At 36.1% G+C, this 27461-nt stretch overlaps 1 long non-coding RNA gene across 5 annotated transcripts in view; it reads left to right on the top strand.

The window, feature by feature from the left end:
* Positions 1 to 406: 406 nt before the first annotated feature.
* LOC106016305 (uncharacterized) overlaps positions 407 to 27461 on the top strand; it is a 210010-nt gene continuing 182955 nt past the window's right edge. For 2 of the 5 annotated variants that reach the window (XR_011809111.1, XR_011809109.1), the window contains exons 1-2: positions 409 to 599; positions 26941 to 27061. This is a non-coding gene — a long non-coding RNA (uncharacterized lncRNA). Of the gene's footprint in view, positions 600 to 26940; positions 27062 to 27461 lie in introns of all 5 variants that reach the window. The other 3 variants (XR_011809110.1, XR_001188910.5, XR_001188903.3) reach the window with 3 other exon arrangements.

Genomic DNA, 27461 nt, shown 5'->3' with positions numbered 1-27461 from the left:
TCTCCTTTCGGCCCTATGCTTTGCCTTTCAGCACAACACAGTGTCATATTTCTTCCTGAGCTTTCCTTAGTTAACTGTTCTTTCACCTCTTCCACCTCTCTAGTTAGATTAAGACTTAAGAATACTCATCTCCCATGAGTATCATCATATCACAAGACTTGGTGAAGCACAGATATATCTAATGCAGTGGCATTTTTCTCAAGCCTAACGAAGTTTATGTTTTAGTACAAAGATACCTGTTCACAGAAAATTGCGACTAGACAGATAAGCTGGTCTGCATCTACAGAATATCTACAGAATACACATGAAGATGATTTTAATAATGGAGTGAGAGGAGAATCTGGTTATTTTTCAGATCTGTTTTTTTTTTTTTTCTTTTTTTTTCTTTTCCCCTGAAAATACATTAACTACTTTCACAAGTAGAGGTGCCTGGCTAGAAACCTTACTCTGCCCTACACTTAATGCAATTAATTGCGTTAACACAATTAATGCAATTAGCTTTCCTGGGTGGGGCCTAATTAATAAGTACTCTTGCTTGCCAGCTTGTGTCTAGTTTCCCAGCAAACCCAGCTAATTCTTCAGAGAGCTGCTAGCATCAGGTAAGTTTACAAAAACAAAATGAAAGGTGGTTGTTGAGAGAAGAAAGTACGTAAGATTAAGTGAGAATGAATAATATATAGGCTTTTGTGTTTTAAGTGTTTTGTGGTTTCTTTTTTCTTGTCTGCTATACATGCATGTAAATCTACTTTTAGAGCTCTTAGCTTTTTTTAACGTAATATAATTTTAGAGTCATTTGAAATTTTGCTGTAGTTTATATTCTCGTTATAATGGTGCTGCTCCAAAACTTGTGCTTGAAAGTAGCTGTTGTTGTAAAGAAACTTCGGATTTTTTTTTCTTGGTTACAGTCAGAATTTTGGTATCACTAACATTAAGTGCTTGATTTTTTCATAAGGCAGCCTAATGATTTTCTTTTGAAGGCCTGTGATGCCTTATATTAATATAACCAGATTTATATTTTATTACAGAACTTGGTTTGTTGCCAGATTTAGTCAAATATTCTGAGTGTCTCTTTGATGAGTTGAACAGGATGAAAGACTTTTATGGTCCTCTGTAGAAGATAAAGGTCAGAGACTCAGCTTCATTTTTATTCATAGGGTTTTGGTAACAAGAAATGAGGTTCCCACAACCAGAGTGAGCAGAGGGAACCATTTTGCTTGTAGAGTTTCTTGCTGAAATACGTGACTGGCTCAAAGCAACAGGTTCTTCTGCTTTCTTCCTTTTTTTTTTTTTTTTTTTTTTTTTTTTTTTTTACAGTCTCCTAACTTGCATTCTTTTGATGTTATAGGCAAATACCTAATGCTTCTCATAATACTGTACTCACTGATTTGAGATATGAGGGGAGTATTATTAAAATAGAAAACAACAACAAAAAAAATTGAATGATTTAGAAAATGTATAAAATGTACAGAAATGGAATGAGAAGACTTATCAGATTTAGGTCTGCACTTTGAGATTTTTCCATAATGAAAAAGATTGACTGGGATTTCTAAAAGAAGTAATTCGTGCACAGGTCTTGTGGTGAAGAGCTAGATTATCTCTGGAGTAAAAATTACCTATAACTCAAAGCCTAAAAAACGTGAATGTTTGGAAACAGATTTCACCTTTTGTCCTTGCATCAGGATTTCTTGGAAATGGGTTGGCCACCTGTAGTCTTAAAATGCAGTCAGAATTTGAATGTTGTGCATTAATCCTAAACTGAAAAAAAATATAAACTAGATTTCATTATATATGAATTACTCACTGCATTAAATTAGTCTGTTTGTGACCCAGGGAAAATAGGCTAACAGCTGGTGACTATTTTCCAAGGTTTTTGAGTCTTAAGTCCTATGGTCTACCTTGTTATCCATTTGCTAAACTTATAGTAATATGCACTATTTCTAATATTGCATCAAACTTGTATTTATATATATTTATATATATATATAAAGAAAAGCCTACTAAAATGTTTTTTTTTGTAATTAACATTGGTATTGGTTTTACATAACAAGGTTTTGCAAGCAGGGAGAGCTGCAGGACTGACGTCTATGAGATGCCAGGAGCTGCTTGTGCTGAACACAGCTAGTTTCAGCTAGCTCTGCAGTGGAGCTAGCCCAGAACACAGTTGAGCTCATTAGCAAAGCTGCTGGTGCCTCCATGAGAAGGGATTTAACAAAGAACAGAAAACACTGGACAGGGAGAGAAGGAGAGAACAAACCGAGTGGGAAACAGCAGAGAGAACACCAAGGCTGAAACAGGATGTGCTCCATGGTTGAGCAGGCAACCTACACACGCAGAGGGACGGCAGGCCATGAATGAGCTCTCTGCAGAGGAGCTATTTTACCAAAAGGACAGTGGGACATAGATGAGCTTGTACTGCAGTAGGTACACCCTGAAGGGACAGCAGCCTATGGAGGACCCATGTTGGAGCAGAGGGAAAGAGTAAGAGGGAAGAAGTAGCAGAGAAACCTGGCTTAGTTTAGAACAATATTTTGAGTTTGCCTGAAATCCCACAAAAATTCTAGAAATTAAAAGCTGTCCATCAGTGAAAGAATCACTATGCATACTTCCAGAAGACAATAAGTTTTCATTAGGTACAAATAATTACTCACTTCCAATTAACTTTGAAATTGTTTCAAAATAAAGCTACAGGACATGACTTCTGTGTTAACTGATAAAGCTGCAGTTGTGACTTGGTGATGCACAACCTATATGATAGTAAATACTTGATCCAGGTTCACCTTTAGAGTGAGAAGATACAATAGAGAAGATAGCTTACTTTGTTTGTACCATGCAGCTTTTTCTTTGAGTTCTGATGCAGTCCTTCTACCAGTTGTTTTGTTGTCTGTATTTTATTATTTGGTAGAACCTTGATTAGAAAAAGTTAATAAATTGAAGAATTCAGTGATCTGTTCATTGACTAGCTTCAACATTACTGATGTCTTCAAAACTGCTGAAGTTATTCATACAGCATCTGTACAATGACTACTTTTTCAATGTTGAATACACTTTAATCAAAAGCAAACATGAGGAAATACCATGTCAGTGGACTCTGCTCTTGAGAAAGCCTTTGTATGTTGTATCTCTGTGTAATCATGAAGTATGAATGTAAAGTAGAAAGGTGAGTTCCAGAATAGAAAGAAGTAAGGAGCCACCCTAATGCTTCCTCACCCTGTTAAATCTTATGGTTAAAAATTTGCAGTTTTTACTGTGTTCTTAAGAACAGACAGTTGCTTAGATGCTGAATGTTAATGGTTTTCTAGCTGTAATTTTTTTCCTTCTAATTTCTGTAATCAGGGAATTTTACCTATCATCCAGAATTTTCAAGATTAGCTAAAGAAACTTTATTTTCTTTGTAATTTGAGCTGCTTTGTCAGTGTTAACTTACTGTGACAAGTTTGTCTGAAAGATCAAATCCGGTCTGATCTTCCCTGCAAATATATCATTTTCTTCTTCCCTCCCTCTTCCCTCAAAAAAAAAAAAAAAAAGGCTCACCCTTGGTTTATCAATTTCTATGCTCCTTTCTAACTCTCCATTTGAAGAGCATATCCATATGCGTCTGTTTTGTGTGTGTGGAGTGCTGTATTCTTGTATTGTTTTCTGTAGTAACTTAATAATTAGCTTTCTCTGCCTGAGCTAACTGAAAGCTTAAGAATATCAAATGTTGCAGGATTAGAAACTGTCCAAAATAATGCTGCTGGCTGTTCCCTCTTGCTGGTTACTTTTTTGTGTGTGTGGAAAAAGAATCAAAGAGAGACGTAGCTCTTTTTGTCTTCCAAAGAGTTCATAATGATGGGGCTTTTGATATTGGAACTCATTTTCTACTTATGGCTTTCTTGTTTACTGTATTCATGACACTACATGCTGTTCAGAAGCAATTGCTTAGAGATAAGTGCCTGAGAGGATTTTTCAGTCATTGTCTAGTCTTGACAGATGTGTGGTGTTACCTGTTTCTTTTGTAGAGACAACCACTTCCAACCTGCTTTAGACTTTGTAGAGACTCCATGCACACTTATTTAGTGCATTTTTAAGATAAGACTTGAACATTTCAAAGTGTAAGGGCTCTTTTCCAAAGGAGATCACCTTTGCCACTTGTCTGAAATTCTTCGAAGTGGCTATAGCAGAGTGGCTAAGGTATTCTTCTAGACAGGGAAAATTTAGATTTGACTCTTTTTAGCTTGAGGTAGAAATTGGTTAATAAAAAATTCCGTATTTGGAAGGTGCATATTCAGAGAGTCCACTTTTCTCTCCCTGTCTTTTGAGAAACTGGAGGAGAAGACATAGGGGGTTTGATTTATTTTTGAGAGAAAGTGAGAGTGAGTAGAAGTACACTTGTTTCAGCACATCATTGAAAATGCTTTTTTTTTTTTTTTTTTTTTCAGATTACGTTTAACTAGCATCATTCCCTAACTGACTGACCCTTTGCCCTTACATAATGATGTATGGGGCCAGTTGAGAAGATGATGTGAATAATAAGTTCTGCCTGTGGAAGAAATTCTTGTGAAACCACAATTGTAGTGGTCTGAGATGGGGGGGGGGGGGAGGGGAAAGGGGGGAATCTGATGGTTATTCTGCACCACAGAGAGAACCTAAGCTATTCGTATAGGGTTGTTGGGTCTAAAGTTCAGGAATAGTAATGCATGTGCTGTTCCTAAGAGCTTAAAGCCCCTGCAGAAGCACTTGGGGCAGAAAGGATCTGGAAATTCCTCATGGTGGTTAACCCCTTAGCTGCTAGACAATAAATTTTCTCTTTGATTACCATTTATTTATTTTCTTCAAAATGATCATTTATACTTAAAGTCCTCTCATCCTGAAAGCTAAACCTTCACTTTCTTCCTGCAAGGTACTAAATGTTGATTGAAGAATGTAGTAATTACTTTATGCAGTAAAGACTTCTTAAAGGATGTTGATGGCATGACAATATTGTTAAATACTTATTTGAGCACATAGCTACTTGGAATTTCACAGATAGACATTCTGACTCTAAGCCAATTCCTTTGAAAGAATTAAGCATAAATTCTTACTGCTGTGGTCATATGACAGTTATATCTGAACTGGACACACAAGAGGAAAAAAGTTTAGTCTTGTGATTCCTGAAAAATCTTCAACGTAGGTTCACCTTTCTGAAAACTTCTGAAATTCTGACTTTCTGCGGGTGGGTCATAATGGTATGAGTCTTCTGTTGGTAAATAAAACTAAGAATTCTCTGAACACAGGATATAGTGTGATGTTATTATTTGGGCCAAAAGCAGAGGATCCCTCCTAAATACATGTCTAGAAAATTAAGTCAGATACTCTGTATTGGAGTTTTTTTTTTTTTTTAAAGCCTATATAAATTATATCTAGAAATCCAGATTTTTTGGGAACTTGTTAGTTTTTAAGGATATGGCAATTAATTTTCTAATATGATGATAGTTGCTGTTTCTTGGAATCAAGCAAATCCTCCCTGTAGCTTTTCTTCATCAACTAAAACCTGTCTGAATTGACCTCCTATCTCACCATAAATAAGAGGGTTCAGTGAGTCAGAGAATGACTGTGCATTTCTATTTGATTGTCCTATTTTATCAAACTACCATTATAAACAAAACAATAAAAAAAAGCCTGTCAGCCTTGCTGTCTCCACAGCTGTCTTCCCCAGTAGTACTGTCTGTCAGGCTCATTTTTCTTCCTCTGAGTTGGTTTGACCCATTCTTGTGTACTTTTGCAAGGCTGATGAAGCTTGTGGGGTCTTGTCTCTTGGGAAATACATTTAGAAGGATAAGCTAATTCTGCTTCTCTCCAGTGAGCGGTTCTGCCTGACTTCTCCAGGGCCAGTATGTCTGGGTAATCTACATTGTTTATCCTGTAAGCAATAAGATTTGCAAATCCACAGCTGAAACTTTCCCCTTTCCTTACTTATCCTACTTTCTAGCACTGTGTCTTGTGAGTGTTGAGTACTTTAGAGCCTAGGAACCGCTAAGAAATGCTAAATCAAGAAAGAAGGTTAAAAGACCTGCTATTGTCCTTGTGTTATTTTTTTAACTAATATAAATCTCTATAGTTCACCATGCAATAGGTAGGTTTGAAGAGAGGGGTTTATTTTCTCAGCTTGGTAACACAAGTTGGTGTGGAAGTGAGATTTAGTATGTACGTAATTACTACAGCAGTATAGCAATTGGAGAAGGTTAGAGCTACCTCTCACGCTGTGTGATTAGAGATCAGTACTGAACACACAATGAAGGAACAAAGGTCAGATTTTTGAAACTGCTCACACTCAAATGCTGCTCGTTATGGGGAAGCCTACATGAATCACTGGGTAAGGGCTTTTAGTTAGGATTTACTGTAAGAATAAAAATAAATAGATAAACAACTGAGAAAGGAAATCCTTTCTCCTATTCACTGTTGGAGGAATGCAATTAGACAACCTGGGCCTCTGGCTAAGGAGAAAGTAAAGAGTTTGTATTTCTGTTTTTAAGGAGAGATTGTAATATAAAGACTGATATGTTGAAGCTGTCTTCTGAAAGTGTGTGCTCAGGAAACATGTTAGTAACCAACCTTTTCTTGATTTTAGGCTTATAGCTGCAAATGACATCTGGCTCAACCATGCCAGATATTAATGGTAGAATACATAGCAATATTGTTACCACTTAGAAAATTCCAAAGATAAAATACTTTGGAATGAAGAGGTTAAATACACAACTTTGGGGGGGAGGAAGTCTTTACTCACTAGGGAAAAAAAAATCCTTAATAATTTTATAGCTGTATTAGAGAATGGTGTGTCCATTGAATTCAACAGTTTAATAAATTTTGATTGAATAATTGCGATAGTTTCTGTTTTTTGAACTGTTCCTAGGGGTTTATCACTGCTTAGCGATATCCAGCTGCTTAAGACAATGCCTGGATTATAAAAAACTAGATGTCTTGATTTGTGGTCTAGTTCAAAGTATGTGTTGTCTGTTTGATTAGGTAAGGCAAAGCCTTGTCTGGCAAGCAGAACTGAAAACTAAATTTTGTATGAAAAAGAGGCTCTTTCCAATTGTACATGAAAAAATAAATAAATTAGTCATCCCCATACAAAAGGGGATCAAAGGGTTATAGTAAATGAGGTTACATCAGTCTGGCAGCCAGCTACTTCTGGGGTTCCACAGGAATCCATTTTAGGGTCAGTCCTCTCTAATGGTTTCATAAATTATCTGGATGCAGGACTCATGCATATAGAGTAATTTTGCAGATGATACTTAAGTAGGAGAAGCACTTGACTTCCTTGAGGGTAGAGAGTCCTTGCAGAGAGATCTTGACAAATTAGAAGGTTGGGCAATCACCAAGAACATAAAGTTCAACAAGAGCAAGTGCTGGATTCTGCATCTTGGATGGGACGACTGTGGATATATGTACAGACTGGGGGACAAGAAAATGGAGAGCAGCCCTGTGCGAAGTGTTCTGAAGATTTTAGTTGATGGCAACTTGAATGATTCAACAGAATGTCCTGGCATCAAAAAAAGCCAACTGTATCCTGGGGCACATCAAGCATGACATTGTTAGCCAGTCAAGGAAGTGGTGGTTCCACTCTGCTGTGTGCTGGTGTGGCCTCGCCTCCAGTACTGTGTGTAGTTCAAGGCACCAAAATGTATAAGAGGGAAATTAAAAACTATTCAAGAGCCTCCAAAGGAGGGCTACGAAGATGGCAATGGCTCCACAGGGCAAGACACATGAGGCACTTTGGTTGTTCAGCCCAGAGCAGAACAGACTGAGGGGAGGCCTCATGTCAGCCTGCAGCTCCCTCATAAGGTGAGTAGAGGGGCAGGGACTGAGCTCTTTGACAGGGATAGGACCTAAAGAACAGCGTGAAGCTGTGATGGGAGATTCAGGCTGGATGTTAGGAAAAGCTTCTTTTCTGACAGGGTTGTTAGGTACTGGAACAGGCTCCTCAGGGAATTGGTCACAGCACTGAGTCTGACAGAGTTCAAGAAGTGTTTGGACACCACTCCCAGACATAGGGCGTCCTTTGTGGAGCCAGGAGTTGGAGTCAATGATCCTTGTGAGTTCCTTCCAACTCAGGATGTTCTATAATTCTATAAACAAAAATAATAATATAAATGTCTATTTTTTTCCATAAACTTCTTTTCAATCTCTAATGAAAACCTTAGACATCCCTCTGGAAAAAAAACATGTTCTGTTTTTCATGAGGAGTGACATGTTAATTGCCTGCAGACATCTTGTTGGACTAATGAGTAAAATAACCTAATAACTAATTGAAACTCCATTGAAGTAAAATCATTAGGAAAAGTAGTATCATATCTAAGTAAATTAACTCCATTTTCTATCCTGAATTATCTAGCTGTTGTGCTTTGATCACAGCTGAATTGGATCATTAACTAATTAAAAGTGAAGCCAATTAATAATTGCAAATTCTTGTATAAAGATACTTCTTTCCTCTTTCACCAGACATTTCAAGAGGGATACTTATCTCTTTGAAAATTTTCTTCTGCAAATGTTTAAGAATATAGGAATGACATAACTAATGTCACTTTGGTCAGGAACAGATCCTTTAGACTACAGTCAGTAAAGAAATTGTCCAGCAGAACCATCTTTTTCTTATGGAATACATTTTCTTTCAAGTAAGTGCCTCACAAGACCATAACTCTTCAAATAAATTTTCTATTTAATAAATAATAATAATAAAAAATCTAACTGCTTTCTAACCAATCAATGTTGCTTTGCTGGGAAATGTAAGCTTTTGAAATCTTACTTTTTTTTTTTTTTTTTTGAAGTGTTCACAGAATGAGGCTGGGGAGGGTCAGCTCTGAGCTTTGGCTTTTTCTTACAGTTACAGGTAACACTGTAGAGTTAAGCCAAGAACTAGTGTTTTCTGAGCTTCCCAAGTCCATGTCACAGAATCTAACAGCAGGTCAAGTTTCCCAGTTGTGCTTTAGGGATCTTAAAGTCTCTGCCTTTCCACATCCCCTGGTGCAGAACTGGAAGTGCTTATTTTGAAGCTTTGACTTCTACCTTTTAAGCCTTAAAGACTGAGAAGGAACTAAGGACCTGTATCTGCTGTGAAGGCAAAAGAAAAGCTCATAGGTGAATGAGAGGTGAAAATATGTATTTCTATTTGTAACTTTTCATGTGAAAGGGATGTTAGGCATTGAAATAGGCTGCCCAGGGAAGTGATTGAATCACCATCCCTGAAGGTCTTTGAAATACGTTGAGATTTAGAGCTTAGTGATATGGTTTAGTGGAAGACTTGTTAGTGTTAGGTCAGAGGTTGGACTAGATGACCTTGGAGATCTCTTCCAACCCAGATGACTCTGTAATAACATACTTCATTGATTTATATTTGTTTTCTACAAGGGGAAGGGATGACACAGAAAATCAGTTTTCATCAAGAAAGCTTCCTCCTGGTCAATTCTCTTGTATGTTGGTATCACTGTCTGTAGTTGGAGGTTGTCTTGATGCTGTCAGTGATTAAAGGTGGAAGATATCTCTGTTAGGAGACTTTTCAATCTGCTTCTCATGCCTATGTTAAGTAGCTGAATAAAAAAATAAAATAAACACAGTCCACAAAACCACAACCACCATGTTAGGATGTTAAATGGAAAAGTTAAACAGAAAAATGGGATTTTGTAGTTTTCCTGGTATAAGAGCTCACCTTTGCATAAGCTTTAGTAACAGATCTGCCAAATCAGCATGTCAAACTGGGTTACCTTCTGTTACCTGATACTGTTACCTTTCTGTTTTTCAGATTATCAGGGGAAAAGCATCCACTATTTTTTTTATTTAATGCTTTCAGATTGATGAAGGCTTTTAGGTATCTAAGTAATCTCTAAGTCAGTAAATCCAAGATGAAAATAAGTGATTTCAGAATTCAGCTTGTCTTCTAAACATTTTGAATCCTCATGGAATGCAGAACTTCTCCGGGAGTTTTAGGTAGTATTACTGTATTTGGAGTTAGCTGCTGAAGACTGAAATACCCAAAAGTCTGCATGTTGAGGTGGGACCTAGGCTCCACAAAATAAAATTCTGTGAGGAAACATAGGTCATAACCTGGACTTCTGGGCTACAGGGGCCTATATCTTACTGCTGAAGACATGCAGTTCAGATTCCTGTAACAAAACTGCATGTCTAATACAACTGTCTCTCAGGACACACAATCCTTGTAGTGCTTGGGATGGTGTATGGCATTAAGAACTTTGGTATCTAACCCACCTTTCTCTTTTTCCATAGGAAAAAGCTAATCAGGAGGCTTAGAGTATTGGAGTCATTCAGCTGGGTACTAAAGCAGCTGTATCTTGGGTTAAATATTTCATCAGAGAATACAATTGTGCATTTGAGTTTACAGAAATTTCTATTTCAATAAACACTTCTGTACTTAATGTAAAGCTTTCGCTGAAGTAGACTAAGACCGTTTTGAGATACAACACTGCCAACTGTTCCTTTTGTCAAAAGATAAACTATGAAGTTCAGATCTTACAAGTGAAGAGTTTTATCTCAGCTAAAATGGAATAAAAGGAGATATACATCTAGACCATAGGGCTTTCTTCATTTTCTTTGGTCTGTTTTAAGACTTTTTTTCTTTTTGATGAAGGCTCTGTTCTTTTAGAACCAACAAATCATGTTTTCAATCAGCTAGTCTGTTCAGCTGCACTGTTGTATAGGAAAGGAAACACTGAGGGAAAAGAATCCCCAGAAGGGATCTTCTTACAGCACAGTGTCTCAGTCTTTTATCTTTATGAGATAAATATCTTTAGGGTGTGCATAAACCTCAAGCTACTTTTGCTAAGATGCAAACATGTCTTCGATGATCTGCAAGATTGTAGAAGCTTTAAACAAATGCTTCTTTTGCTTAAAAGTTTTATGAATTTGCAACATTACACCTTTGCCTTGCATGTTTTCTGTGTTAAACAAAAGAATAATTACTCCTCTGGCTCTGCCTCTGTGGAAAACGCCATCTAGCTGCTTTTGCTCCAACGCTCAAAGTGCCTTCCCTATTTACAGTGAGCTGGTATCCTATATGGTGGTAGATTACTTTCCACATTTAGGAGTGGTTAGATTTGGAAAAACATGTTCTTACCCTGTAGCATTAAAGCTAATAACAAAATAGTGAGCAATATGCATGCTGTTGAAGGATAAGACGTGAATCCTCATGTAAATGACAGCATCCATTAAGGGTTAGTCCATGCAGTGTGAGACATACATATCACTTAGCTACAATCTAGTCTCAAAGAGTCAAAAATGGTGCTGAAGTGGTATGTAAGATTTGTGCTGGCCCTCTGCCTGGAGGTAAATTTCCATTTAATTGTCAAATTTGCTTAATTGCTAGGTCAACAAACATGGGTCTGATTTCATTATATTTGCTGTCAAAATGCCAGAAGGAGATAATTTGACAGTGAAATATGAGGAAAATTAAAGGAAGCCCTCAAAATAAACTCTTGTCCTGTGAAACTCCTTTTTCATGAAGAATTTTCTCTGTTTTTTCTTTGATTTTTTTTTCTCTGAACAGTTTCATACTGCAAGAGCTGTTACTTTTTTTAAAAAATGAATATATATATGACATTATCACCTCTGTGAAAAATGTTGGTTTTAAATAGAACTGTTACAAAGTAGGTAGGCAGTTAGGTTTTAACGTATGTGAGAAGTAACCCACATTTAGCAGAAAAAATTCATAATGAGGAAACACTTCTGTACACATGGTAAAACTTCTTTAATATAAAATGCTTTACAAGAACAAACTACAACTTAAGCTGGCACATATTTCTTCCATAACTCCAAAATAATTTCCCAAGGCAGCAATTTATGTTGCTTGTTTAAAATGCAGCATGAATGATTATGAGGTGACAAAGACTAACGAGACTTCATTGTTACTCAATTGGGACTTATAAGATTGTGCATTATGTGAAAGACTACTTAAAGAAAATACTATTCAAGAAAATGGGAAAAAATCAACACAGTAAAGCTCATTAATTTTAAATCTGAATTAGCTATTAATTTGCATGGTTCTGCTTTCCAAGTTGTAAGAAAAAATGCTGTTATCTTGTTAATAAAACTGTTGGAATGATAAAATGGAAAGTTGAATTTATTTTGGCAAGAAATAATTATTTTTACTTTCAGTTACTGCTGAGAGTAGCACAGTTTCCACAGTGGAAAGGCTTATTGCAATTGTATAAAATTATTTTTTCCCCTCATTTATTTCTTTAAAATATTTCATGATTCTGAAAGCCCAGAATGTTTTTCCATCCACAAATACTTTATATGGTGATTTTTGCTGTTTTTTCTCAATTTCTGAATTACAATTTTACTAATGCTACATAACACAATGTCAGCATTTTAAAAGACTTTTTTTTTTTTAAGGATGTTTCCCATGGATTTATTATGATTTTATCTTAATTCTTCCTAACAATTTGGCAAACTGACATTGCAACCTATTTTTTTAAACAGATTTTTTTTTCCTCAACAGTAATAAATCAAAATTTTATGGATTGTTAGCTCTGAAGTGTAAAGACATTGATACAAAAAAAAAAAAGAACAATTTGTCTCAAGATGATTGCTGATAATTTCTACTTTGCCTAATGTTCTAAAGTATAGGTAACTTTTCCTCATTGTTATCTAATTCTGTAAGGTTAATTTAAAAATGGAATAAGGTAAGTTGAAATTCTTCCGCCACATGATGATCCATCAGGAAGCAACTCAAAAAAAAATACATATTTTTTCTTCTAATAACTTTACTGGTTATTTCGGTACAAAATGCTACTCGCTATAGGATGCAAAAGACCATTGTCCTTTAATAGCTCAGAAAATAGTTTGAAAGAAACTTAATTTGAAGTACAAATAATGTAACGTTGTCCAGAGAAATTGGGGTGGGAGGGGAATGGAGTGTTAGAGGGGAGGAGGTGGAGAATGGAGTTTAAGAACTGTTACACAGAAAATATATTATAGGCAAAAGGGAACATACCTAGTGTTTGCCTTGCTCACCCTTGTGAACAACTTTCCTAAGGCTGATGATGCTACTTATGAGATGATGGGTGTGAGGGGTGTCACAGCAACTGCAGGTTGATGGTGTGGAGTGGGAGAAGAGCTGTCCCTTTCTCCTTGCTCTCAGTTGCTTGTGTTTGTTTCCTCATCCCAGCATGTGCCCTTCTCCCTGGCTTCCAGGTGAGGTCTGCAAGCTGCACCGGCACCTTGCGGGTGCTGTGGGGCTGTGTTGATTCCCCAGGGTTGGCCTGGAGGGCATGAGGCCTTCACTGCCCTCTGCTCTGCTGGAGCCAGTGCCCACAGTGGTCACTTGCACACTTTAGCAGTTATTGCAGCTAAAGCCAGAGCAAGACCATGCCAACCCAGTGATCTGGTCCTGTTGGGTCTGTGCAATGTCTACTAGCAATGACAAAAAATGTACTTACTGGGCTACAGCTGACTGAAGTCCTACCGCTTGGACTATTTCTATGAGATGTGAGAGCTATGTTCAACCTCTAGCTTTAAATCTGTCTCCATACAAAGTGTTTTGTGTTCTGTTTTCTGAGTGTGTGCTATTGTTTCTACTTCTCTGAGAGATGAGGTATGGTCTGTTTTTAGGTGTTAATGTTGTTATAAGAATGGCAAATGTATATTCTGATGTTAGTGGCTTGTCATATGAATTATACCAATGACAAGGTATAAAAAAAAAATCATAAAAATCACAACCCCCAAAACGATGTTGGTGTTGACTGAGAGAAAATTGGATTTGGGGGGAGAGAAGCTTATATTTAATGAAACACTTTCTCTAAATATCATTTTGAACAAAACCACTAGGGAAGAGGAAAAAGAGAACTTCAACACTACAGAATGTTATTTCATATATATGCTTTTTTTTTTTTTTTTTACATTAAGGCCAAAATGTTTTGTTCTGAAAACTTGTCCTAATGACTATTCATTTTAATTCACTTTTCCTCTGTGTTACAAAATAACTCCTCTTTTCAGTATAGTCTGAGTTGTCCCCAGTGGATTCCTTGTAGAGGATACTTTGAATCCTGAAAACTCTTCAGTTTTCAAAGTCCATTTTTCTGTATCCCAGTTCTTTATGTATTTCATTCTTATGCAGTACTAATAGTCTTTAACTAGAAAATATGTAGTGTAAACTTCTCAGAGAACAATCCTATAATATAATTTGTTTAAAAAAAATATATAAATACATCTCTATGAAAAACAGTTTTCAAAGCTTTTGGTATGTCTGAACAGCTCTTGAAGTGTACTTGGAATCTTCTATTCTGGCAATTTGCAATCACTTTCAGTATACTACGCTTGTCTTACAAGGCAATTTTAAACTTCAAGAGCACTAAGCACGAAGAAAAAATATTCTGTGTTCTGCATTTAGAAATAGATTGTACTGGTTAGATCTGAATATTGTCTGGAAACAGTTCTTTAACTCCAACATACACAGTCGTTGCTAACAGTGATCAGATGTACTGTGTTTTGGTTAGCTCAATTTTAGAATTGTTCTGTATTCTGTTACTACAAAAAGCAATACATAAAACCTAGTGACAGGACACAAAATCTGAGGATATAGACAAACACATAAGTAAACTCTCTCTCACACTTTATCAGTGATATTTATTGTAGGATTTTTTACCCTTTCCTGCAATTAATATTAATATATATATATATATATCTTTGTTTCTGTAACCACTTAAAAGTGCCATCAAATACTTATAATTGTTGTATTATAAGTAAAATGTATTTGTGTGAGTATACATGTAGTTTCCACTATACAGGAATCAGACTTTCTGAAGAGCCTGCTATGTTCTGTACTGTATTTATTGTTCCTTCAATCCTTTAATAAAAAGTTGTTGGTTTTTTTTTTTTTTTTTGGTAGAGGATATTGGAAAAAGACGTAGAAGTTGGTTTGCTGCCATTGGATGTCTGGTTTTATTATTTATTTATTTTAAGTCTACGATGCTCAAAACTCTCTTTTTGGTCATTTTTGCGACCTGTTTCTGACATCTTGAACGGTGGTTAAAGACAGGGAAATGTCTTTGAAAGAGATAATCTTACCAGCCTCTGCAGGTAGGTGTGGAGCATGACAGCCTGCTCAATGCCTGCTCACCTTTCCTGGGATAATAAATCTTGCACTTTCCTGACTGGACTTTGGGCTTACAGTCTATCTGTTCATTTCACCCTCTTCCTGTCTTGGAAGCTGAATCATGGCAACCTTTCCAAGTCGAAAACAAGTAGTGGTGAGATTACCTTCTTCAGCATCTACAAAATTCAGCAGAAAGTGGAGATTTACTTTCTGTCTGAAGCAGCAGAGAATCACATCTCTTGTTTTCCAGTCAAGTATGTTAACTGGCAGTTATGGATGGGCTTCAGTAGCAGAAATGTGTCTTCTGTTCAATCTGTCAATGCACAGCAAATAATTACTTTACAATATGAAAAAGAGCAGATGAGATGGTATGACTTGATAGACTAGCAATTGCCTGCAAGCTGGGGTCCTGAGTTTCAGCTGGTGCTTCGAGAAGCAAGTATTATATTCAGTTATTGTTTAATGCAAAAGACACCACTTGGATAAAAGCCTTTTAAAAAGGTGAATCTTTGACTTCAGATTCCCTCAAAATTGTTTGGTTTTGACTTGTTTGTAACTGTTAACCTGTCAGTGAATGTGGTTTGGCTTTAAAAATAAACCATAGGACACAGAACTAAGTGTTTCTTCATCACCTAGGGAAACTAATAATCTGAAGAGAATGGAAAAAATTTAGAGGTACTTCATGTTGTACAAAGTAGGTGAGGTTGGTATACTAATAGGAGAAGGGAGGGTAACAGATCAGGAAATCCGCCTTTCACAATTGGTGCCAATGCCTACAGAAAGTAGTGCCCATATCTCTCAGCTCCTTCAGCATGCTGGAACAGCAGGATATCACTGACTTGCTAATCAGTACTGTGGACACTAAGGTCCCAGTCATGCACCTGTAACAACTTGTCTCATTCTGTAGTCATTTCCAGTCTCTCTTAATCAACTGTGACTGTGGAATAAGGTTAGACATGACTTTCCTGGCATGCGAAGATTGTGGAAACTTTGATGCATTCATCCATCTGCCATTCTCATCTAATTCTCGTGTGGGATGCTCATGATGGCTGAAGTGAACACTTGATCTCTTTATTGAGTGGGAAGTGAATTTTGCTGAAAGAAGGGTATTTATCTAATGTCACTTTTGTTTTTATGACTTTAGCAGGCTCATATAAGACATCTGTCCTTTCAGAGAGCTTGTCTAAAAATGGTACAGTTTTGCTGTTAGTCACTTTTTCATCTGTTTCACAGACTTCTGAAGTACTTTCCACTCAGCAAAGGGGGAAAGGTTTCATGCTTGCTCATGTGGTAACTTTTTAAAGGCTGTTTTTTGAAGAAACCATGGCAGAATGAAAATTCTTAAGGTCAAGAAGAAAAAAAAAGTACTTGTTAAAATAATTGTGGAATTAAAAGCAGCAAGAAACTACAGTTCAAATATCAGAGCATGGAACTAAAAAACATGGTTCACCAAGAAATTGCCATAGGAGGTAATGTTTGTTAGGTGGCTGCTGAAGTCCAGAAGTTCCCACGTTTCTTTACCAGAGCACTTGCAGTATTTACACTGAGTAAAGCTATTAAAAAAAAAAAAAAAGACTATGAAATAGTTAGCTGAACAGATCCTAGTAGCATCTACTACCAGGGAGATGAAAATAATTCTGAAGATGTCCATATAGGTCTTAAATATTTGCTGTGAACTCTGTGCACACACTAAAAAGGATGGTATTTAAATTTGCACAGTTCCAAATTAGATAGGAAAGTAAATGTTTAATAGTCTCTATTTTTTTTTTTTTGTGACAAAGGCAGATCTTTAAAAAATATGAATGGATGTATGTAGAAGTTCTATATGTGTATATTTTTAATAAAACCTTTTTCATTAGGAAAATTTCATCACTGGCTGTGGAATCTGTACCACTGCTTAGTAAACATATTTGCTAATAAAATTACACATTATGCTCTAATCAAAATTTCTTATTCTCTGTTGGAAAAGGCTCTTTGAGCCTTTCAGGCTCAAATATTGAGGCTGAACAGATTAACACGATTTCATGTCTGTCTCCCTCTCTAGCTCCTGTCAAGATGAACTGTTATTTATTAATAGTGTATATTTGTGTAAGTACATATTTAAAAAAAAAAAAAACTTGTCATTTCAGGTTTTGAAAATGGTGCTTAAGCCATTGAATTAAATCAACATAATAACCAATAAATTTCTAAGCAAAACCAATATAATCATAAACACTTCGTGTTTTGGGGGGAAAAAAAAGTGGTGGTAATGATGGCATAATGATTTTTCATGTACTTTTATGCTGACAAAAAGCAGCTAGTAAGTAGTTTTGTTTTTACTTAAGTAACCTCTAGATATTGTAATGTATCTTACAATTGCATAAAGTTCATTCCTATTAAGGCTAAATAAAATTGTCATCAATGTCATAATTTCAAATGCTTTAGACACACCATTATGTTTAGTTACTACAGAAAAAACAAAAGGTTTTATTTCTGATAGATATTAACCATTAGTTCTATGAAACTGCCATCACAGTTGTTTGGCATATTAGTAACACTTTATTTTAATCATTTTAATAGCACTGATTGTAATAAACTAATTTGGGATTCATGTAGAACTAACATTTATTTCCATAAAGTGTTTCACAGTAATTGAACATTAGCTCAGTTATGAATGCTGGATTGCTGCCAGAGTGTGTGTTTCTTTTTTTTCTTCTGTTTTCTTGCTGTTGATTTTTGTAAACCCATCTTCCTGCTTCATTACCAATGAGATCATTAAATTAAAAGCTGGATTCTTAGCTAGCATAAATTGGACCTCAATGGAAGTATTCTGATTAATGCTGAAAATCTGGGTCTGTTGTTGTTCTTGCATTTTAGTAAACCATGGACTTTTAATTTTGGATTCTTTTATGACTAAGTCAGTTTTTTATATTTTTGTAGACATGCCAATGGTGCATCTTCCCACATATGAGTCAGAAAAAGAAAATAAATGTTTACTTTCAAGTGGGTCTGTTCTAGGTTATGGTTGATCTTACTGGAAATATCCAGAGGATCTGAAGTTATTTGTAGGACTCACACTCAAATTTCTATTCATGTATGGTATTATTTCAGTAATAGCATTACCGTATTATAGTAATTTATTTAACAGTTGAGACCTTCTTTGTCCTTCTGTTTAGAAGAAAAGTATCAGGACATTCTAACTTTGACTAAATGTTCTTATTACTATTGAATCAAATTTTAAACTGTGGGGAAGAACTGTTTGTATGGTTTCTGATACACATTATCAACAAATTTAAACATAAGATGTTTATGACTCTGGATAAACTCTTGCAAATAGCTTTCAGGGGATCTGAAACATTTTCAGTAATCTGTTATGCAATTGTGATTAATGTAGGCTTCTGAGAACACCTGAATTGAAAAATGGGTGACATTTTTCAATTTCATACTAGTCTTCACGTGTAAGTAATCTACTTGGATCTGTTATATGCAATGAACATACTGTTGGTTGTTACATAGAGGTCATTAAAAAGGCATGTTTTTGCTCTGTCAAAGTAGTTATACATAGAGACACTGTAAAAATAAAATATTCCTCTTTTTTTGAGATAAAAAATAAAACACAGATCTTGTGAACATATGAGTAATAATCTCTGTAACAATTGTTTATATTCTACATTTCTGAAAACAACAAAAAATGGGAGGGTAGGAGGAGGTGAAAACGTCAGTTATCTACATTAATAAAACCACATACATTTTGAGATTTACTATGAAAATACCATAGCAATTAAATTAAAAATGGGAAAACAGTGCTATAGGTTCTGAAATAAGCAAAGTGACTGTGAGTACCATCAGGCAAACAAAAGACTTCACTTTTGTATCCACCAAGGTCAGAATGAGCTGACCTGAACAGAAAACAAGTTGCATCCTACTTAGGATTCTTGTGCAAAACTATTTTAATAGTACCAATGCAGTAAAAAACATTATGTATGACACAATACAAGATTTCTGGTAAGCTGTTGTGGTAAGTTTCAAAGCTTTTCATTTGTTTAGAGATGAATTATTTAGCAAACATTGTCACTAGAACTAATGAGATTTATTGAATTGCAGGTTCACGCTAGCTGCCTGAATATAACCCGCTTCCATGGTTCATCTGCCACCACCTACAAAAATGTTAGAAGCTTTTAAATATTCTTGAAGTTCATCTAGAATATTTCACAACATACTTGAACTGACAAGTTGTGATAGACTTTACAGATGAACCAGGGGCAGCCTTGGTTTGCAACTTTAAGTTCTGGAGTCTCCCAGTTACTGAAGAAGAGAAAAATTAATTTGCTCTTGGGTGTCAGCTACCTACCTCTCATAAAAATGAGTTTCATCTGCAATGTTTATTTCAAAAATAGCAACACTAAGCAGTCTATACTGCTGATTTTTTTTCTCTTAAACCAAAAAGCAGAGATTGAAACAGTTGGATTAATCAAACTTGGATTAAAATAGCTGCAAATTTATTTTGTAGCTTTGTTTTTTTTTTTTTTATTAGATGGCTTTACCCTGTACCTCAGAAAATGGAGCAAAAGAAAATAACTTTCTATTAGAGTAAAAATTATAATTCTCAATGTTTGCAACTGTGTTTTGAGTTCTAAGGAGATTTTTTTTACCACTAAAAATAACTGCCATAGTCAAATAAGAGATACGCCAATGAAAGTAAAGCAACTATTAATAGTTTGAATAAGTCAATAAGCTTGAAAGTGTACTATTTTCAAAATTTATGTAATAGTCATTACCAAAATCACAAAATGGCCAGCATGAAAGGCAATTTACTAGTACCAATGACATTTTTGACCGAATTGAAAAAATCACACACACACACATTTTATATATATATATATATATATATATATATATATATATATATATATATATAAGGTTTATGGCCTTAGATTAAACTTCCAAAACAGCAAATCAACACCAAAAATTACATGAGTTAATAGTAGTGTATCTATCTCTTTGTTACAGTCATGATGTTTATAATCTGGAAGCCTTTTTTTTTGTTGTTTTTTTGTTTTACTGCTGTTATATTAGTGTGCCTGCATGTTTGTTAGTACTTTGGTTTGGAAAAAGTGTTTTGAAGTGTTGTCCGCTGCCTGTCCCAATTTAGTTTTCATTATTTGGTCCGAAAAGCAGGTTTTGTTTCATACCGAGTGTGTGAGATTATTTATTTTATAGGATGTCAGAGCTCACCAAATGCTCTCCTATTTGTAATGGAAATATGAGGGTGCAAACCATTTGCTCCTTCAGACTGCCTTGAGCCAAGTGTGTGTTTGGACTGCGTGGTGCACAGCACATGTGTTTGTGTAATCTAAAGTGAAACTCTGAAACTTTCAAAGTGAGGGTGGCAATGTAGTGTGCTCAGCACCATCTGCTTTGATCTACTTTGATCTACTGATCTCCTGTTCTGCTGAATTGCAAATGTCAGCACAGCCTTTGTTAATAAAAAGGTTGAAAGTAGAATGATAAAAGTGATTAGTGCTACTGGAGTGAAAGGCTTGTGGGGTCTTTTATTAAGACTGAATAATATAACCCCACTGAGTACTAATGGAGGGGAGAGCCCACACACAACTGAGGCAAATGCTGCAAAAGGAAAGGAAAAATCATGGCAGGTAAAAAGCACAGGCAACTGAGGAAAGAAAAAGCCATTTAATATTAGAATCAATGGTAACAATCTGGCCATGTGTTTTACTAACATGCATAATAAATTCCCAGAGTTAATCTGGTCTAGATCATAAAAAATATAAAGCAAATTGGTACTTTTAAATGGCAAGATCTGGGTTGTTGTATTTCTGTATAGTCTGACAGTCACAGCTAGGGTTAAAAATGTCTGATACTGACTGAATTGATGCATTGGTGAGACCTCACATATCTTCACATTAGTTAAACTTTTTTAATCTGATCACAGTTCTTAGCCTTTTAATATTATATTATAGGAAAAATTAAAATGTTCTAGAGGTTTAAGATTGTAAAGCTCCTATCCCATAAAGATGACAACATAAAAAGCAATTAGAAAACTGTCAAATGAATGTCTTCTAAAGCTTTGATGCACTTAAAAGAACTAATTACAAAGAAAACTCCAGTGCTGAGTGTAATGATTAGCAATATGCAAATCACTGAGAAATACAGGCAGGCAAAGGTCTACAGAGACCAGAAGTTTGCCAAATGACTTGTAAATGTAGTTTATGATGGTTTAATAAGGTATGTGACTGTTTTCCTGGAGCTAATCTGGAGAGTGGTCATTATGAAAAGGGCAAGGGGAAACACTAATGTTCACTACATCAGGATGAAGGCTACCCTTTTTTGCTTCGGCTATTCCATGCTCCACGGTGTAAAAGAGCCTCTTAGCGGTAAGATACCATTTCTACCTGGGGTTTATAAGAGTATTACATATAATTTTGAATTTATGATCTGCCTATGTCTGCAGAAAATAATTAAAAGTTGCAAAGAAATTCTCTACATCAAAAAATGCAATGATCTTTAAATCCTGCTGCTGCAAGTGGGCACCATTAAATGTATCTGCACAGTGTTATGTTATACTAAAACATTTAAAGAAAAGGCAAAATCCAAATGTTCCACTTTCTGTAAAAACACAAATACAGAATAGGATGTGTTTTTATAGTTCATGTTGAATCTTGGTATTTGTCTCAGCTTGGGATAAGGTTTAGTAGGAACTTATTTAAAACACTGGGTTTTGATGTTTTGCTGAGAGGCGTTAGCTTGAGTTACCTGCTTAGGAGCCAGAGATGATTCTCAGTAAACTACTGCACGCTAATCTTATAAAAGCAAATCAAAGTTGTTGGTGAGGTATTTTTTTTCCCCACTTTATGCTGGTTTGCTTTCAAAATGGCCTGCCTGCCTTCAAGCTCAGAAAGCTCAACAACCATGTAGTTCTACGAAACTCAGAGAACTTCAGTATTTAGACATACATCTGAAGCAGCAATACAAACACTGAAAAAATACTTGGTACTTTCACTCTGTGAGTAAAACATGTATGATGCATTGTTGTTTTGAAGTAGCTATTATGTAAAAAATAAGAATACTTGTTCTTGATGTAAGCCTTGTTTTTGAATTTTTTTACAGAAAGTGCTAAACTACATAGTTGATTGAAAAAGGGATAACTTACTCCCCTTTCTTCTTTCCTGAGATAAATAAGCTAATAACAGTGTCAAAGGAATAAAGGTCAAGTACATAAATAGCTGGCATGTTCTTTTTATGTGATAAACATGTAGTCATTTTCTGTTGTGGGCTTTTTTAAATACTTGAGTTAGAAGAGAGGCATATCTCCGTTGCATAATGAAAACTTTAGCCAGATAAATGTATACACAATTTTAGTACAGCAGTTTTTAGGCATACTAGTTCCTACATGTTCAGAGTCTTTCCAAAATGATGTAATGAACTGGTAATTCTTCTGTGAAGTTGGTTTATTGTCACTTTCTTCCCAGAATGTGGAATTGGACTTGAATTCCTATACAGTTTCTCTTCAGCAAGAAGAGAAACAAGATGGAGGACTAGTCTCTTAAAAGTTACTCCTAATTTTTTACTATTGAAATTGGGGGAGTATTGTCCTTTTTTTTTGTATATTTAACTCTCTACATCAGTGAAGTAATAGCATTACAGTTCATAAATTCTCATCAGTCATTAAAGCAAAAGATGAAAAATATGGGTCACTTGTTATCTTAATTAACACATACCTGATGTTTTCAAAATGAAGTGTCAAGAAGTAAAGGGCAAGTTTGTGTTCAATTAATGTATTCACAATATTTCTCCCATAACACCTCCTAATCCCCTTTAGAAATTCTGTGTTCATCCGGGGAAGAAACAATTTTCCCTGATAAATATGCAATGTGCTTTTTTGCATATGGGGTCCTATTTAGGGTCCTATTCTGTATCCCTTGTAAAGTCTAAACATTCTTAATTTAGTGTAAAACAGATCTTTCTACATTTGAGAAAGGGAGGCATGTTTTACTTTCTGAATACTATTTAACCTGGTCAAATACATTCTGCAAGATGAACTGTATTATTTTTCAGAATCAAAAACAGCACTGGTAACCAAAATGTATCTAGAGATACATGTAATATTTTTCTAGAAAACATTTTATACAATTAATATAACAATATCCATAATTTCATGTTCAAATCATAGTTCAAAATGGCTACCATGCAATGCTATTCTTTGCAAAATAAAAGCACATTACTGATATAATGATTCCTTAGATTAAAAAAATATTTTTGTGTGTAAATTATTAATCTGTGCTTTGGCAGCTGTCATAAGAACTGTAGCACATTGCAGCTGGCTGCTTGGAAAGTAAGTCACCATGGGTAAACCCTTATTGCATATGGTGGTCTTCTCTATGGGTATGTGAGATACCTGAATGGAAATCATGGTATCTTTGCTTTCTTCTTGCCTTCATTAGATCAAGATTCCTATTCATATACTTGCAACACTTGTTTTGTATTGTCTTGTATTTTTCATCTCTCTTCTTTTTCTTACCTGTATTGACTGATGTTCCTTCAGACCTGTAATTGTGTTTTTGGCATCAGCTGTTAGGCATTTAGACTCCAGATCTGAATTATGAGCTAAAAGTATACTTTATTTTATAGTATGTTATGCTCTTCTCACCCTCACCTTGTTGTTGGAGTCACTAATGAATTGAATAATTGTACCTAATCCAAACTGATCAATTTGCATTTGACATAAATGGGAAGATAGCCAATTGCACTTTCAAAGAATGTCCTTACCCTTAACTGTTTGAAGAAGCCTACATTGCATGCTTTCTGTCCTCACTCCACACTCCTTTTTTCAGCTAATTTTCAGCTAATGTCTTTAACAGACCTTAAAAGACTTGTGTTCATGTACCTCCATAATCCCTGTTAAAAAGGCATAGAATCATTAGGGTTGGAAAAGCCCTTTAAGGTCATCTGGTCCAATCATCACCCTACTACCACTGTCACCCTCTAAACCATGTCCCTAAGCACCAAGTCCAACCTTTCCTTGAACACCCCCAGGGATGGTGACTCCACCACTTCCCTGGGCAACCTGTTCCAATGCCTGACTGTTCTTTCTGAGAAGAAAAGGTTCCTAATTTCCAACCTAAACCTCCCCTGGTGCAATATAAACAACACATACTTCAGCATTGTTAAACATACAAATTTAAAACACACAAACAAAACAATGATTTTTCTAAAGCCTAGAAGAAGCCTATATTTCCAAGGGAAATATACTCACAATAATAAAGTTTACTTGTGTCAGTACCAAGCCATAAAATATATGCTATTTCCAGAATAAAATGTCATAAAGCACTATATTTACATGACTAATACTAGTTTATTGGACAAAATATAGCATGTGTAACTCTGACATGCAAATAAGTTATTTACAAACATCCCTGGCACTCAGGATCTTCTATCTGTGAACAAACGGTTTCAAAAAGGAAAGTGATCCTGGGCAGTAGTCTGACCAAGGGACTTAAAGAAGTTGTTGGCAAGTTCCTCTTAAGCCAGTTTGTGCCTGCATATTTTTTCAGAATTGTGCATGTGTTGAGAAAGGAGTTAAAACTGAAGCAGGGGGGTCTTGTTTGGCACTGACCCTGAGCATGGTACAGGGCCCAAGACTGATAGTGTACAAAAGCTGTAACAGGAAGCTATAGGGTGAGTGTCTCAAAGGAGCTGACACGCTGGGCAGAAACAGCGGGTGATGGTGACACAGCTGAGGGTAGGAACAAGTTCAGCCCCACAGGAGCACCAATAGGCCTGCTGCATCCTAGGAGCTGGCTCTGAGCTCTGGGTACTAACACTGCCTGGCTCTGAGAAAGCCTGTGGAGTGGCCTGCTCAGTAACGTGCAGCCACCACACTTCTTCTGCCTGCCTTCTGCTGACAGGGGTTGGTGTGTGTGAGGAGTGGGACATTTCCTGCATAATGGCCACTTGTGCCCCACCATCAGCCCCTCTGCTGGTGCTCAGGACCACAGCCCTGTGCCAGCATGTCTCCTCAGGAGATCCCTGCAAATCCTGGGGCCAAGACAGCGCTGCTCCTGCTGCTTGCTGTGCCAGCACTGTGGAGGCAGCCATGGGCTGCTGAGTGATGTGGTGTTTCCTGTGAGGGCTGTGGTGGCTAAACATGGGTGCTTGAAAGTCAACGAAAGCTGTCATTGAGTCAGAAAAATACAATGGTAGGTGGGTTAGAAGAGCCTACAGAGGGGAGAGGGAAAGGTGATGGAGGCGACAGCTAGTGACAAAGGTTTCACCAGATTGTAGGAGAGCATTTTGTCTGTCTAATCGAGCACAAAAAGGCAGTGCTATGGCATATGTCCTTTTTGTGAAAGAAAAATGAGGGACTTCGGTGACCCTCCTCCTTCCCCTCATGCCCAATAACTTCAGTCCTTAGATGTGTGCTCCCAGTTACCTCAATACTGTGTATGGGGGCACTGGGATACTTCTCAAGTTGGGATACAATCTCAAGTTGCACACAAAATTCTTCCAAACTAGCCTACCACAAATTTCATGAGAGATGCATGTCTGCAGTAGAGAAGGGGTGTGTGTTTGGAGTGAGATGGATAAAATTCCCAAGGATGGTAATTATTACAAGGGCTTTATTACCTAGCTTCAAAACAAGATCTGGAAATTAAGCATTCAGTGTTGAGGTGGTATAAAACACTATTCTGTGGTAAAGAAGTAAAATATTATTCTGTACTAAACAAAGTAGAATGGGCTACTTGGGACCTCCACAAACTGTTCAACGCTTTCAGGAGCAATTTTTAGTTGCTTGAAGTCATTATGCTTTTGAAGAGAAAGAAGGGTTGCTTTTAGTTTTTACTTGAACTGCAGTGAGCAGCTAATTCCACCTAGTTAGAAGTGGCAAATTCATTTATGAATTTTGCATCCCTAATTAGTATTTTAAAAAGCTTCCTTTTTGTAATCCCTATGCATTTAAATTTCATTAAATATAAACGAAACTAAGATTATAAGAATTGTTGTTAGTTTACACATAAAGGAATTGATCATTTATAGTAATTAGCTGGAGCAAGAAAACATCTTTCTTTTTTAAAGTCACCTGGAATAAATGATTAAAAAGTGATGGAGCAAATTTAAATTTGAAACTTTTCAGTGATGTAGTTGTTCTTGAAGATGGGAGCTAAACCAAGCCACTTTGGATTTTTGTCAAATTTCACCAGAGTTAGGTAGCAGTTTATGATGAACTTTGAAGTACTTATTAAACTTGGCCTGAGTGTTGCTGTTTACTGAGACAGTATTTAGGAGTGAAGCATATTGTCCCAGAACACTGACTGGAATATGGCAGATCAAGGAATTTGATCACTGTTTTTCTGAATATTTTGTTATATGTGTTTGGTCTTGCTGAAATGTGATATCCACTACAATAATCTGCACGGGAAACTTCTGTTGTAATGAAATGAGTAATATTTTTGGTATTAGATGTGTTTTTAATTCAATAATACAGTTTTCCCTCTGTCTCAAGCAATGTGTGCTCAAATATTCATTTTTAAGTGCTTATGTACATAGTCTGTTTAAGGAGCTTAACCTCAGCTTTTCTTGGGACACATGTAAGAACCAGCTGTAGTCTTGCTATGATGCCTACGGTAAGTTTGAGTCATACTTCTATCAGAGCAGGGAAAATGTATATAGAGGAAAGGTATAGCTACATCTAAGTGCATGCATTAATACTAGTCATCTAAGAAAAGTGATTTTTTTCTTTCTTTTAGATGCCAATCTGTTTATTAATGGTCAAAGGTCATTTGAAAATACTGAGCTTCCTTTACTGTTTAAGTAACTGACTTGAAGTTAGTCAAGAGCATTGCTTTGCTTCCAGTTCATGCTGACCCTTTTTCCTTTTGCAGTCTGAACATGACTGAGGTAAACTGAAGATTGACTTTCCAGTTGTTGTCTATTATACCTCTAACAAGAGAGGGATACAAGGCTTCTGTGTTGCTACAGAAATTCTGGCACTGAAGAAAAGAGGTATGAGATGTTGAATCTTGACCCTGAGGTATCATCAAAATAGCTGTTGTGGTATACATAGCAAAGGTTTATACCTGACCTTAATTATGCTTGAAAAGTTAGAAGTGGTTTTGCCAAAGCTGACTATTGTTATATGGAGGTTGATGAGGATTCAGGAAGAGAATGCAGTACAATACTGCAGAATTGTTCCATGTTGTTAACATTTTTATATTTAAAAAAATAATAATAGCTTTTGGTTTGAGAGAAGTCTTAAGGAAAGTTGAACAACTTTCCCTCCCCTGTTCCAACTCAGTTAATTGTTCCTGACTATAGGACTCCCTAAGAAGCTTTCTTGCATAGTGCAGAGGGCTAGTATCTGAACTAGCATTACAGTGAAACAGATCAGCTTTGACACCACTTA

The sequence above is a fragment of the Anas platyrhynchos genome, chromosome 4 (assembly GCF_047663525.1).
Source record: "Anas platyrhynchos isolate ZD024472 breed Pekin duck chromosome 4, IASCAAS_PekinDuck_T2T, whole genome shotgun sequence".
In the NCBI taxonomy this organism is placed as follows: domain Eukaryota; kingdom Metazoa; phylum Chordata; class Aves; order Anseriformes; family Anatidae; genus Anas; species Anas platyrhynchos.
The sequence above is the reverse complement of the archived record's forward strand: the minus strand, read 5'-3'. Positions and strand labels throughout refer to the sequence as shown.